Source organism: Mytilus edulis, chromosome 2 (genome assembly GCF_963676685.1).
Source record: "Mytilus edulis chromosome 2, xbMytEdul2.2, whole genome shotgun sequence".
Taxonomy (NCBI): Eukaryota; Metazoa; Mollusca; class Bivalvia; order Mytilida; family Mytilidae; genus Mytilus; species Mytilus edulis.
The window spans coordinates 105,682,199-105,695,336 of record NC_092345.1 but is presented as its reverse complement, the minus strand read 5'-3'; positions in this window follow the sequence as shown (position 1 = coordinate 105,695,336).

Below are 13,138 nucleotides of genomic sequence, written 5' to 3'. Positions count from 1 at the left end.
ACGGTTTTCTTCAGTACATGCATGTACATGACAGTCGTTTTCCATTTGTTTTGTTGTGTGATAGTCAGCGTTTACTCCCCCTTTTGGAATATGGCTTAGTTTTTGGCATTTTTAGGGAGACGTTCAAAGGATATTAAAGGGTGAAAAGATTACTGTAGTCGTTGGCAATTGTTTTTAATTCGTTTCGTTTTTCTAGGTCAGCGTTTATTTCTCCCTTTTTTAATTAACCTAAGAGTTTGGTATTTTTATCAATAATTTCATGCAAGACAATGGACAATGGGAGGCGGAAGGATAAAAATAAGTTTCTGGTCCTTTTACCGGACAACCGTTTGTGATGGAAACTGTAAAATGTGTGTACTGTCTAATTCAGTCATTCTTCCTCAAAATCCCTTTTTGTGTTAGGACAGACAGCTTGAAAATGAAAAATATGTAACTCGTTTCCAAACAATTCAAGCCGCAGGTTTGTATGAATTTATTTCTATCTCTTCTCAGTGAATTTTCGAATATTTAATCTGTAACCATACTTTTTTTTAACTACAATTACCTAGTTTGTTTTGTATTCTTATAAATAGTTTTTCTTCTGTTTGATTTTATGTGGTTATATGTATTAATTTCTATCACGGTGTAGGTGTATCAATTCCTATATTTCTTCTGATCAGTAAGACAATGAGAAAAGACATAATTTGTTTTCATTATATCTTAATTGGTATGCGCCCCTATTGGGTGTAGTTATAGGATTGGTAAATGAGCAAATACTTCAGCAGTTATTGATTTGTAATTATGTTAAGTTTGTACAAAAAAAACAGTTACGTTGTCAGACCTAGTATTCGCTAATACAAATACCACATACTAATCTATCATAACATATCTCTTTTTATTAAAACTGTTTTCTGTCGTTATCTGTAAACTTTGTGATCATGAATTTAAACCCTTAGATATTTGTTATAAAAGCATAATTCACATTGGTCCAATTTGACACAACTTCTTCTTGGTGTTGGCTTTTCTATATCTCTTAATCTCATTATTAACTTGAGTACCATTTGTTTGGATTTTAGTGCAACTGACGATTCTTTGTAGAGCAGATGTGTGGCGTACTTACAAACCTAATGTCTTTGTTGAATTTTTAATATCTTCCTTCATTTTTTTTAAAGCGTTTGTACTGATAGTGTAATAGATTTAAAGCAAAGAGCAGTATCACAGTCATTCATATGTCCTATATAGGTTTTTTTTTATTTTGCCATGTGATTAGGACTTTCCAAATTGATTTTCAAAAAAAGTTCAGTATTTTTGTGATGTCCTCTATAGTTTATTGCCCTTTTATTAATATTTTTTCTGAATTGACATACATTTCAATTTTCCTTAATATTTGTTTAAGTGTATGATTATGTTCTAAATTCTTATAATTCAGTTGTATCATAATAACACAATCATTGACACTATAGTGAAAAAAATCGACGACTTTCCAATTGCTATCTTTTTAATGCATTTAATCGCCTTAAGGATTAATATGAAATCGACTAGTTCACCAATATACATTTGCCCAACATTAAAAATTATTATATAGATGTCATATCCATCCTGATAAGTCCTCAATAATAGAATGCAAACCTTTTGACTTTTCTTCTGGGTAACAGAGCCAATACAGATATGTGTAAAGCATTAAAGATCATTTGATTAAACATGTCAGTAACATACCCTTTGCTCCTCCAGCGTTTGGCTTTTTCACATATCAATTACCGCTCGTTCCTCTCAATCTTAACGGACGTCGTTTACAGTGGTTAGTTAGCCCAATAAATGGCCAAATAGACATAAGTTATATGGTCACCATTATGTGTTTTAACTAAAACAAATGTTCCGATATTCATAATTTTAAGCACCAGAATTATTATCCGATCTTCAAGTTTTCCGATTGACTGAGTGTTTGTTATTTAATGGGTGATGCATGCATACATTATAGAAGACGCTGATCCCGGAAACGAACCCTGTTGTGTTTTTGAAGTTCATTGAATGTTTTTTTTTTATTATTATTAAACTTGACTTGTATCTTAGGATTCACAAGAATTATACACTGATGCCTCAAAATGTATGTTTATGCGATATGTGAAGCTCTAGAAATTTGAAAATATATTTTGTAGAGACTGTCGATTATATACAAGTAAAACCAAGTAACCTAAATGAAAATAATAAGAAGAAAAAAAACCTCAATATAGATTTCCGATTAACAACATTAAAATAATCTCATCATAGACACCAGGAGTAAAATGTGTACGTCATTGAATTTTACAAGTGTTTTAATAATAACTTTGATATCGATTAGTAGGAAATATTTGCACAAATGATTAATTAAGCAAAGCACTTTTTTAACATAACATTAGATTAAATATGCTTATATAATGATTACAGATACTCTCAGCGTCCTCAAAAAGTTTTACTTTCCAACGATAAAGGGAAGGCTTTTAGTTACATCTGTTAAACTACATTTTCTTTAAAATTTAAAAAATCAAATCAAGAGCCATTTTAAACCTGATGCTTTTTGTTATTCATTGATCATGTGTTTCTTTGTCTAATACGTTCTCCTATTTATTTGTATTGTAGTCCTGAATATTATGTTGTCATTTCAATGTTATATTTAACATTGCCATTAAAGTGCGAGGTTTGGCATGCCACAAAACCAGGTTCAACCCACCATTTTTACCTTTAAAAATGTCCTGTACCAAGTCAGGAATATGGCCATTGTTATATTATAGTTCGCTTCTGTGTGTGTTACAATTTAACGTTGCGTAGTTTCTTTTCTCTTATTTTTGAGTGTAAATTGACATTGCGATAAGACGTGTCACGGTACTCGTCTATCCCAAATTCTTGTATTTGAATTTGATGTTATATTTGTTATTCTCGTGGGATTTTGTCTGATGTTTGGTCCGTTTCTGTGTGTGTTACATTGTAGTGTTGTGTCGTTGTTCTCCTCTTATATTTATGCGTTTTCCTCAGTTTTAGTTTGTTACCCCGATTTTGTTTCTGTCCATGGATTTATGAGTTTGAACAGCGGTATACTACTGTTGCCTTTATCCATAACTCTTGTACGTTTGAAGAAAATCTGTAAAAAAACAAACTTAATCTGAAGTGAGCCGTCTGATATCCCACAAAATTGAAGAGCCAAATTGTTTCAAACACAAATTTAGGAAGTACAAAACACTAAATTTGATACGTCATATCACAAATATTTCCAAATTCGTATGGTTTCAAAGGAGTTTTGGCTCAATGAACACGGTGTCTTCCTTTAGTTGTGTAGATACTACCATGGACTTGACAATCATAATTATCATTAAAAGAGCGTTAAAGGATCATATGTACTGTCCATCTGAAACCTGTACCTAACTTAATGCAGAAAAATGCCTTAAATAAAGGCAACAGTAGAATACCGCTGTTCAAAAGTCATAAATCGATTAAGAGAAAACAAATCCGGGTAACAAACTAAAACCGAAGGAAACACATCAACTTTAAGAGGAAAAATACAAAATATCAGAAACAATGAACTGCAACAAAAAAACAAAAAACGCCAACTAACATAGAAACGAACTGCCATAATCCCTGACTTAGTACTGGACATATTAAGAAGTATTTTGTGTTGAACCTTGTTGTCTGACTAGCCAAACCTCCCACTTATATGTCAATGTAAAGAGATACCTATAAATTGAATCATTACTTGACAGGAATATATAAATGTACAAACAAACACAAGAAAAAATCAACACAGAGTAATACATGTTTCGTTAAGACCAACGCGTGTTTTCTTTACCCTTTATATCCCATGTATTAAACATACTATCAATGATTCATGTCTATATACATAACGAATTTAAGTTTTAATGTTAGTTTGCTTTCCTTATAACATACTTCTATACATCACCGACTTGTACATCACCATCATGATGAAGTAAACTAAAAATAATTAAGTTGTTTCGATACGCTGGAATACACTTTGTAATGTCTCTCTTTGCATCAAACCAGTTAAACAAACATTAAAGACTGGCGACAACATTGAATGTCTATAGTTGTGTAAATGAATATTTCGTTCCTAAAAACGTTTTCCTCAGTATCATGAAAATCAAATGAACGTCCAATAAATGAATAAGGCATCCAATACACGTGCTTGTTTAAAACATCAAGCAAAAACACATATATAGTCAAATAATAAATGTGTTACATCTGTCTTTTTAAGGCCTTCAATGGCTGACTATGTTGTTTAAATATTACTCATTATAGAAGGCCGTACGGTGACCAATAGCTATGTCATATAGTTTCTTGTGGAGAATTATCTCATTGCGATCATACTACATGTTCTTTTTATATGCATCCATAGTTTTCCAATCCCACTTAGTGTAGTGTCCTTTTTTTTCAGGATATTTAAAAGTAAACCATGTTTAAGTAACATAATAGACCAAATTTAAATTTGAAAGTTATGTCTCTTAGATAAAAAATGATAAGCGTTCAAACCTTTGGCTCTATAAAGGTGTTACTCAGAATTAAATGCTATAGATGTAAAATATGTCAAAGTTAATAATAGAGGTAAGGGATAAACTTCAGACAGACAAATTAAACTGCAATCCAGCAACACTTGTTAACCTAAATACATATGTTCGTTGTTACAGTTATAGGTCTGTATTGAATTTAAGACAATAAAACCTATAATTTTAGTTTTCCTTGTTGTCGTTTGCTCATTATGTTGTCCATCAGACTTTGAGTTATGATTAACATTACTTCTTTGGTATTTTCGTTGTTTCTTTTCATAATAAAGTTTATATATTCGTTTTTCACCTGACAATTACAATACTAATGACCGTTTTGGATCTTCAGTTATATATCATTTTAATCATCAGTGATCCAGAATATATTTGCTTAGTCTTTAGTTTTCTATGTTGTGTCTTGTGTACTATTGTTTTTCTGTTTGTCTTTTTCATTTTTAACCATGGCGTTGTCAGTTTATTTTCGATCTATGAGATTGTTCCTCTGGTATCTTTCGCCCTCTTTGATTCAAGGCAACTTACAATACAAAACAAATTTCTCAAATAGATTTACAAATATTTGAAAAATAGTATGAAAGAAACACTAATACATGTTCATAACAGTACATCATATTGGTTGTCTTCGTTCATAAATTTTGTGTGTTTATATATATATACAATTATTTCCGAAATGAAAATGTATTTCTTTACGAGCTCGGTATTTTTTAAAGTGCATAACACCACAGATACAGACAATGATATCTGACTAAATTTGATGCCTAAGATCAATCGAATTTTATCATACTAGTTTGGACGGGGTTGGACAAAGGTTTTTTCTCCTTTTGAGTTAAAAAGGTGTTCCCTACAGGTATCAATATAATCTCATTATTGCTTCAGCGTATTTATACATTGATTGTGATAAAACAAAATTATTTCATGAACTCTTTGTTCTTTAAGATCGCCTTGGTTTCAGCTTACCCGAATAATTCATGCCTTCCCCATGATCGACTCTCACACTCGCAAGGTATCCATCATCGTAGATAATAATGACTGCATTATTTGGGTTAGGTTTCCCTGCATTATTTCTGAGGGATACTGACACAATTATCCTCAATCAAAACTCGAAGCCGACCAGCTTTGCAAAAGTCTAGTAGTAATTGCATTGTAGACTTTACTACAAAATAATTTTCTTCGCCATTAGATCAATCTTCCAGTTGTCTACCCTTACCGTTGGAAATGAAACTATTTAATATAACAATCACTAACGTAATCAATACAGGCTATACTGCGTTTTACTGAATCTCTTTCTTTTGCGTTAAAGTTGATCACTGCAATGGATGTTGACGGTTTTTAAAATTTTATATATGCTTAAAAGAGTTATGATATTGATGTATTCAGCTGTATTAAGCAAAACCTGTTAGAATTTTATGTCACCAATGTTCTTCAACTTTGAAATTGATTTGAGCGTTACTGATAAGTCTTTTAAAAATGAAATGCGCGTCTGGTGTACACAATCAGAAGCCTTTGATGAGTCTTTTTCTTTGATAAATTGCAAATTACTAGTATGTAGTTCATGGCTGTTTGGATCACCTAAAGATGTACTGATCTCAACAAATAAACCATATAAAAAAACGAAGGGAACTATATGCATCTTACATATATATTTCATTACAATTTCGCCAGAATTGTTAGAATATTTGATGGGACATGATATTTGTTCTGATCGGAATGGTGGTTTATACTAAAAAGGGGTTCTTCATGGTTGATATGCATAATTTTGGTTATTTTAATTATTCATGGCCATGCTTGCAAGTTGTTCTATCCATACTTATAATTTTTTTTATTTGATTGTCTTTGGTTCTGATAAACATTAACCTTTAATGCCACAAATAACATAATATCTCACATTTGTTGATCAGCATACATTTATTTCAAATCAAAACCAAGGGAAATTATTCATCAAAAATAAATAAAATTTTCATTTGATGATTAATTTGACGAATCAGTGAGGAATGAAATATAAAACATTTTATTTTCTCTTAACAGCATGAACTTGTTCGCTTTAAAGATAAAAAATAAGAAGACATTTTTCTCCCATAAAAAAAAATCCATCGCTTGTTTGTCTCTACAGTAATGTAATTGGTGCATAATATTTACTTCGACTCGTTTTGTCTAAAGTGAATAGCACCACATATACATATGTTGATAACAGAAATTGAAATCTTACTTAATTTATTCCTAACATCAATCGAATTTTATCATACAAGTTTGGACGGGGGTAAGACAAAGGAGTATATTCTCTCCTTTTAAGTTAAATAGTTGATACATAAAGTTATTAATCTAGTCTCATTATTGCTTATACATACCGATTGATTGTGACAAAAACAAATTTATTTCATTTGCTCCTTTTTTTAACGACGTTGTTTCCCTTCACCCGAATAATTCATGCCTTCCCCATGATCTACTCTCACAGTGGTAAGGTAGCCATTATTGCGGATTAATACGACTGCATTTATCGGATTAGGTTTCCCTGCATTATTTCTGAGGCATACTGACACAATTATCCTCATTCAAAACTCGAAGCCGACCAACTTTGCAAAAGTCTTGCAGTAATTGCATTGTAGACTTTACTACAAAATATTTTTCTTCGCCATTAGATCAATCTTCCAGTTGTCTACCCTTACCGTTGGAAATGAAACTATTTAATATTACAATAACTAACGTAATCAATTAAGACTATACTGAGTTTTAGTAAAACTTATTTTATGCGTTAAAGTTGATCATGACATTATCTGTTTGAGGTTTTTACATTTTGTATTTTTAAAACAAAGGTATGAGCTTGATGTCGTTATCTGTATTTGACAAAACCTTTTATAATTATATAAAAAAAACCAATCGTTTTCAACTTCGTGCCTGTTTTGAGTCTTTACGAGATGAAATGCGCGTCTGCTTTACACAGTCATAATCATATGGTATCTATATTGAGACTTTTTCGTTGTAAATTGCAAATTAAAAAGTTTTCTGTTACGTCACTGATGAGTCTAATGTAGATGAAATGCGCATATGGCGTATTCAATTATAAGCCTAGTACCTTTGAAAACTATTAGTAAGTCGAAATGTATTATTTTATTGTTTATTTGTGTATTGTTCTGTGCTGAATGTTCTTTTATTTATTTGTACCGAGTCCTGTCATGTAATGTCCTTTTAGTGTTATATTCATCCTAACATTGCCATAAAAGCGCGAGATTTGGCTAGCCAAAAAACCAGGTTAATCTTCTTACTTATTAAAGTTGTCTTTAGTTATGATACACATTATACTTCTACGCCACAAATAACAGAATATCTTACCTTTGTTGATCAGAATTTATTTATTTCAAATCAAAACTAAGGGAAATTATTCTTAAAAAATAAATAAAAATTTTCGTTTGATGATTTATGTTACGAATCATTGAGGAATGAAATATAAAACATTTTATTTTCTCTTAACAGCATGAACGGTGTTATCATACAAGTTTGGACGGGGGTAAGACAAAGGAGTATATTTTCTCCTTTTAAGTTAAATAGTTGATACATAAAGTTATTGATCTAGTCACATTATTGCTTATAAATACCGATTGATTTTGACAAAAACACATATATTTTTTTGCTCTTTTTCAACGCCGTTGTTACCCTTCACCCGAATGATTTAGGCCTTCCAAATGATCGACTCTCACACTCGCAAGGGAGTCATCATTGCGGATTATAACGACTACATTATTCGGACTAGGTTTCACTGCAATATAAGTTTGGCAAACTAACACAATTGTCCTCAATCAACTTTGCAAAAATCTTGCAGTAATTGCATTGTAGACTTTACTACAAAATATTTTTCTTCGCCATTAGATCAATCTTCCAGTTGTTTGCCCTTACCGTTGATAATGAAGCTATCTAATATAACAATTACTAACATAATCAATTAAGGGCATACGATACAGTTTTTATCCCATATTTAAATTTTGCTGACAATTTGCATATAGGATATTTTGTGCATGATTAAATCAAATATGTAATAAAAAATATACCTTCATGTGCTACTTTTTGAGTAAAATGAGGGCGACAGAAATACATAACTTTTTTTTTGTTTTCAAAGATAAACACAAGCTGTTTTTTGTTAAATTATTTATAAATTCTGTTTTATATAAATATCCTTTAAATTTGTGCAATCTGTTTTTTATCTGTTTTTCAAATAACTCATATTTACCAAATGTTCACGAATGTAGTAATAAAACGTCATATTTGTGTTGTATATTTGTCACATTAACGTTTGTTATAAAAATTGGCACACATAATCTTCTAACGCAATAAAACCAAATGGCATTTAAAAAAAAGAGGGGTCCATGAACTCATTTTCTAGTTAGATAAGTTTGAATATTAAAAATCAGTCGATAACTAAAACCTTTCCCAATAAGTCATAGTTTGACGTCGCGAAAATAACAATTTACGTTAGCAACGTGATTACCTCCCCTGTAACTGTAACGTATGCCCTTAAGGCTATACTGAGTTTTAGTAAAACTTATTTTATGCGTTAAAGTTGATCATGACATTATCTGTTTGAGGTTTTTACATTTTGTATTTTTAAAACAAAGGTATGAGCTTGATGTCGTTATCTGTATATGACAAAACCTTTTATAATTGTATGAAGTTAATCGTTTTCAACTTCATACCTGTTTTGAGTCTTACTAGTGAGTCTTTAAGAGATGACATGCGCGTCTGGTATACTCAATCATAAGCATGGTATCTATATTGAGTCTTTTTCGTTGGTAAATTGCAAATTAAAAAGTTGTTTTCTGTGGCGTCTCTGATAAGTCTGATGTAAATGAAACGCGCATATTAAATTATAAGCCTGGTATCTTTGAAAACTATTAGTATGTCGAAATTTATTTTTGTATTGTTTATTTGTGTATTTTTCTGTGTTGAATGTTATTGTATTTATTTGTACTGGCATGTAATGTTGTCCTTTTAGTGTTTATATTTAACATTGCCATACAAGCGCAAGATTTGGCTGGCCACAAAACGAGGTTAACCATTTTTTTCGTTAAATGTTCTGTACCGAGTCAAAAAATTGATCATTTTTGTGTGCGTTACATTGACATTTGTTTTTTTTTTGTTGCACTTCAATTTCTGTTGTTTTGTTTTTTTCGTCTTATGGTTGATGTGATTCCTTCGGTTTTATTTTGTAATCCGGATTTGCTTTTTGTCTATCGTTTACGACTTTCGACCTGCGGTATACTACTGTTTCCTTTATATTTTTGTATCACCAACTTATTTTGAAATAACATAAATATTTACAGATATCAACAATTTAAAAATAGAAAAAAGATTTGAAAGAATCGAAAAAATTAAACTATATGCTTCTTATATATTTAATTAGAATATATGGCTGGGCGTGATATTTGTTCTGATCGGAATGTTAGATTTAGAAAAAGTGTGCTTCTTCATTGTCGATGCGCATAATGCATGGTTATTTTTATAAACAGTCATGGCCATGCTTGCAAGTTGTTCTATCTATACTTATAATTTTCTTATTAAAGTTGTCTTTAGTTATGATAAACATTAACCTTCTACGCTACAAATAACATAATATCTCACATTTGTTGATCAGAATACATTTATTTCAAATCAAAACCAAGGAAAATTATTCATCAAAAATAAATAAAATTTTCATTTGATGATTAATGTGACAAATCAGTGAGGAATGTTTATAAAACATTTTATTTTCTCTTAACAGCATGAACGGTGTTATCGATTACTTGTTCGCTTTAAAGATAAAAAAAAAAGACATTTTTCTCTCATAAAATAAGTATCCTCGCTTGTATGTCCTTACAGTAATGTTATTAATGCATAACACTTACTCAGGCTCGTTTTATTTACAGTTAATCAGTAAATTGGAAGCTTAATTCATGGACTCATCTCATAAGGCACAATCCCAAAACTATATTTTGTTTTATACATCGTGTACATTCCGCCTGTATTGGAGATGAACAGCCATTGATAGTCTCTGTAATGATATTACTATGTTTTGTCGGTTAGACAAGGTGGAGTTGATTGGGACTGTGATTCATATAAGCGTTTTAATAGTATAATGTACAACGTAAATATTGTGCAGTTCATCCATGTAAAGTAATAATTGTCTTACCATTGACTCTTGGACATGAAAGTTTTCTTCAAAGTAATGATTATACAGAGTACATAATTTAAGATTTAGATTTTATAATCCTTTTTGACTATTGAAATAGAATGAGTCTTTTTCTTTTATTGCATAGTCAGAAACATTTATTTGCTGATAGTTATAAACAACATTTTGTATATTTTGAATGTCCCTGTGATGTCTTTCGCCTATCTTTTGAATAAAAGAAGAGCAAGGGAAAAAAACATGAAATCAATCCAATGCCAAAACCTGTCGGGATGACAGTCCAATGACAAAACTTGTCGGGATGACAGTCCATGGACAAAACTTGTCGGGATGACAGTCCAATGACAAAACTTTTCGGGATGACAGCCCAATGAAAAATTTGTCGGGATGACAGTCCAATGACAAAACTTGTCTTGATAACAGCCCATGGACAAAACTTGTCGGGATGATAGTCCAATGACAAAACTTGTCGCGATGATAGTCCAATGACAAATTTGTCGGGATGACAGTCCAATGACAAAACTTGTCTGGATGACAGCCCACGGACAAAACTTGTCGGGATGATAGTCCAATGACAAAACTTGTCGGGATGACAGTCCAATGACAAAACTTTTCGGAAAGAAGCCCTCTGAAACGATAATAGCCTTTAGTACTTTGTTGCAATTTCTTGTACAATTGACCTATTTTATCTCGCCTCCGTACATATTCTTCGTTGTTTCTGACAATTGTTTATTGTTCCGTTGATACATTAGTTTTTGCTATAAATGTCAACAAGTGTTTTGAACAATTGATTGTCAATGATGTAAGCTGCATAGCATGTGAACAAGTTTATCGTAATGGAAAGATAAGAAAATAAAAGATCAAAATTCGGTCATTTGCAATTTATGATGACAAAATCATTTTCCGTTATCTTTTAATTACAGGATGTGTTGAGAAATTTTACGGTCTCCTTGGTGATTACAGACGATTCATTTTACGATTTAATATAAAATAATAACCAATTGTTCTAAGAAAGCAGGAAAAGAGTTTTTTGTTGGTTTTTATGGTTTCAATGAAAACACAACTTATTATATTTCAAGTTTCTAACTTTAGATGAATTTGGCTTTTCAGTTTACGCCTTGTTGGTTTATATGCTCTCATTTGGCCTCCACCTTATGTGGTTGTTAAATTTGATAGATGTTTTTTGTGTTTCTTTGTTAATAATTTGTCTTTTTTTGTTCTAATTGAGATAATGACGCAGTGATGACTGCTGTATCCCTATTTTAACATTTTTACCTATTATTTCTGTTTGTTTTGTTCATGCATCGTTGTAAATATAATGGAATTAGATGTGTATGTCATACAAGTTTAGCGCTATGAAACCAGGTTCAGGTCACCATTTTCTATACATGTATTTGAAAATGCCTGTACCAAGTCAGGAATAATACAGTTGTTGTCCATTCGTTCAATGTGTTTTATCATTTAAATTTGCCATTTGATTAGGGACTTTATTCATATATCTGCGTTTAAGTTATTTTTACTTGAAAAAGTAAATGTATCAAGCTCACAGAGTTTTTCCGTAAAAGTCATATGACATAATGTCTAGAGTTATCTCTAGGTGGCCTAGTGGGTGTCGATGAGAACGGACGTGAAATTTTTGCAGAGAGAATCCATCAACATCATCCAAATTAGTCTTCTAAATTGCTTTCTTGGATGCATTTTATCATCCATAGATTATATACTTTCAATTTCGGTCATTATTTTCTTGTTGAGGAAAACCTCTGTAGATATTTTCAGGTATGTTTGAGACACGTGCTCTGCCCATATGGGAACCATTAGTAGTTTCCATTGGAAACTATCAGACCTATCATTTGAAGTCTGAGAGTTCTTGCTGTTCTCCTAATGGTTCGGTAGTTTCTTTCCGAGATCCTATTCAGTAGGATTTTCGGCTTTCCTCTACCTTGATACAGCAGGGCATTTGGTAGTGTCGGTTTTGATAGATTTTGTCCTAACCGATTCCTCGTTATTACCTTAGACGTATTTTGCCAAGGCATTTGTGGGGCATCCGGGATGACCCTCTCCCATTCAAAACACACAGATATTAAAAAAAGGATATTTGATACATAGAAAAAATACACTTTTTATACTTTGAGGACTGAGCGAATCAGGTGAAGGTGTGAGTTCGTATGTTTTATTTGATTGCATTGTATTTATGTTTTGGGAAGGTTCACTTTCTGGTAATAAGACCCGTCACGGCCTGGCTGGGGAATTGGGTAGGCAAATGCTCACATTAATCTGTACCGATACAGGCTCCAAATGTCCTCCTTTATACGCCATAACTATGGTGGTGCTCCTATTTAAAGGAGGCTCATACGGAGACAAGAAGAAGTAAAGTCATCAATCGCTTAAACATGTTAAAAGGGAGAAATAACTGGAGTTAACAAGCATTGTGAGAGTATTGCATGGAAATTCATTGTCCCCTTCA